Here is a 3,683-nt window from a genome sequence, read left to right on the forward strand (position 1 = left end):
ACAAAAGAAACCAATGCAAAGGAATGAAATCAAGAAAATCGAGAAAGAAACAAAGAAAACCAATGAAACCAAGAAAAACAAAATAAGAAAAGGAAAAAGAAAAGGAAGAAGAAAAGGAAGAAGAAAAGGAAAAAGAAAAGGAAGAAGAAAAGGAAAAACAAAATAAGAAAAAGAAAAAGAAAAGAAAAAAGAAAAGAAAAAAGAAAAGGAAAAACAAAATACTTGGCAGTGCTAAACAAAAACTTCTGTGCAACTTAGTGCTCAATAATCTTATTTTTTAATTCCTCCTCCTCTATGTCCCCTTAATCTTATTTTTTAATTCCTTTATACTTAAAGAATTTTTACTACATGCAGGAGTGACATATGGCGGACGATAGAGCCGAGCCGCTTAGGGATCCGGAGGCTGAACGTTATTTAATGGGCATCATCAACAACGAGATTCCTTATGTGCCGGGCTCAGAATATGAGCAAGAAGAGGATGTAGTCTCTTCTTTTCTGAACCTTGACGGTGGAACAGACATTGTCGATGATCAAGAAGGTGAAGGGACGGACATTGTCGATGGAGGTCAACCGTCAACAAACGACGATCTCGAATTGCAAGTAGCAACCACCTCCGGCGAGGTATATATATACATTGAGCCTCTCGTGATACAAACTTACTGAAATGTGAATACATATGTATTAACGCGCGCGACTCTCTTTCTTTTTTTAGCCCTCGGCCGGATCGAGTACGACAAAGCGTGGCAAATCCAAGGCGATGAAACAGGAGAAACATATGCCATTGGGTTTGTCAGTGAAACCGGCAAGCCCCTACAGCACACCTCAAAGTTTTTCAACCAATGCGGAGTCGTTGTTAGAGACAACGTCCCGATCACCGTCCAGGAATGGAAGGAGCCAAAGAAGGCACGTCTTGGTTTCAGTTTTGTCGACAAGAGAACAAAAAGGATTGCTGGAGAAAGCTTATGGAACATTTCATTCTACCTCCGGAATACAACAAAGTCGATGAATTCGGTAACGAGGTTCCGGGTGGACGTGAGAGGAGGAGGCTAGTTAAAGAGTTCGCTCTTCAGAAGATGGGCGAAGCATTCCGGAACTTCAAGAAAAATTTAACCCGTGACTATGTCAACAAGGGCAAGACTCCGGATTTCAATGGACAACATGAGAAACTGAAAGATGATTGGCCAGAATTTGTGAGGCAAAAGCAATCGGAGCATTTCAAGGAAATATCGAAAAAAATAAGGATAATGCGAGTAAGAAAAAGTTCCATCATATTATGGGGCCAGGAGGATACCGCCTTTCGGAGCCTAGGTGGCAGAAGATGGAGGAGGACCTGAGGATGCGAGGAATCCCTCTAGGTACAGAGGGATGGGACCCAAGGGCCAAAAGCTGGTGGTACGGGCATGGGGGATCGCTAGACCCGGAGACAGGGGTGTGTGTTCACCGGAAGAAAAAGTTTGCTCCCACCCAAGCCCTTATTGACGCAATGACCCAAGCTCAAGAGGGCTTGATCAAGTTCAACAGAGAGAAAGACGCACTGACAACAGCCCTCGGGAATGATGAACACGGAGGACGTGTACGAGGCAAAGGCAAAGTTCCGTGGAAAGTAGGGTTTTCCCAGGACAATGACCCGTACTGTTACAGAAGCCGTAAGAGAAAGACGGACCGGGACGCAGATCTTATGGCGAAGTTTGCATCGGAACTCCATGAGTTGAAGCAGACCGTGCATGAACTAGTACAAGAAAAATCGGCTGCAGGGCCGCATGAAGATCATGAAGCGGATCGCGGAAGCCAGCAGCGGAGAAGCAGCGTGGCTTCCACGGATGCCCCGCCTGGTGCTACTGCACCGATGATCGAGATTCGTGCACCGGAGCCTCACTACCCCGTGGATGATGTAAAGGAGATGAAAGAATGTGATCTGCATTATCCCGTGGGGAACGTTTCCACGAAGGTAGCTAGCGGCAGTGCTTTACCCTGTACACCTGGAGCACTCCACCACAACAACCCCATTGCATATGGCTATGCTCGTGTCATGGTGGAAGACATAGTCCAAGGGTTTGAGGACCTGGAGATTGACAAAGCTACACCCGAAGGGGAGAGAAGACTTGGAGATGTCAAGCGCCAGATCATTCTATGGAAAAAGAAGTACATAGTGTTTCCAGGCGAGGCGCCAAGGCTAACAAGTCCACCCCCCTCCGATGGTGGTGGTGGTGGTGGCGGTGGTGGTGGTTCACCTACACCTCCTTCACGCCATTCGACGCCATCCCCCGATCCACAACCTCCGGCGGGTACGACGCCCCCCAATCCTCCTCCGGCGGGTACGACGCCCCCCAATCCACCTCCGGCGAAGAAGCAGAAGCAGGCGGACAGCAAGGAAACCCGCTCCTGGACTATTAACCCGGACCCTTATGTACCTAAGACCACAAGGGTACCGGAGCCATCACTGAAGCCTCTCCTCCCAAGGCCTTGGGAACTTAGTGAAGCTGAAACCAAATTGGCCGCGTCTGCTCATTATGAGAAATGGAAGGCGGATATGAAGGCGATAAAAGAGCCTGAGCCCAAGCAAGTATTCACTGAGAAGCAAAAGAAGTGGGCTAAGGATTTTTTGACGACACCGTCCCAAGCCGAGCTGAATATGCCTGACGACTATGGACATGAACTTCGTAGGCAAGCAAAAATATTGAAGGAGGAGAAAGAAGAAAGTAAAAAAAAGCGGGAAACAAGTTGACCAGCTCGGGATGCAGAAGAAACAATCGATCCCCCCGCTCATAGTGAAAGCCGGTCCGGAAGAGGACCCCGAGATCATAGCAGCTGCGGCAGCACTTGGATTGACTGTAGCGAGTGCCATGAAACAAGCGTCCGAGATGGGTTTGACTCTTCGTGCCTTCTTAGGCCTTGAGGATGCGCAAGTATGTGAGATAGCATTACAATATGTGCGGAATGGGCCTTTCGTCGAGCCTGCGCGGGAGAAGAGTCTACCGCCACAAATGCGAAATCTGCTACGTTGGTACAAGCAATTCATAACATGGGCCGACAAAGAATATATTTATGCGGATGTTACAGAGGAGCATCACACCAAACGGTACTTTGTACAAGTTCATATGAGTGAATTGTTCCAGCTGTTCAATCTGCGCGACCTCGACAAATCTATGCTGAGTTGCTACGTTCTGTAAGTGATTTATTTCTACCTCATCTCGTTCTTCATTGCCTGCACTATATATATATATTGTCCTAACTATATTGTTGCGTACGCTATTATGCAGATTGAAGATTTGGGAATGCAAAATAAGAAACATCCATGATGTTGGGTTCATTGACCCACATATCGTTAATGGACATGTGTTACAATATCACCCCGAAGACGTGGAGAAAGACTTGTACAAGTTTCTTAGAAAGCATCAACTCAAAAGTCATATTCTATTTCCTTACCATTTTGGGTGAGTGTTTCTCTCTTGTGCCCATTCTCTTTTGTTTACTCCATGCATGGTATGTCTAATCGATGAGTTATGCATGACTGTGCATGTAACGTGTCCGCAGGTTCCACTGGATTCTGCTAAATATTGAACTTCACACCTCCAGAGTTCTAATCATGGACTCTATGGATTCGGATCCAAAGCGTTGGGCCGACATGAGAAAAATGCTGCAAAAGTAATTATTTTCAATCATTTGAGCTCTATATCGATCGG

Source organism: Triticum aestivum, chromosome 7D, assembly GCF_018294505.1.
Source record: "Triticum aestivum cultivar Chinese Spring chromosome 7D, IWGSC CS RefSeq v2.1, whole genome shotgun sequence".
NCBI classification, from domain to species: Eukaryota; Viridiplantae; Streptophyta; class Magnoliopsida; order Poales; family Poaceae; genus Triticum; species Triticum aestivum.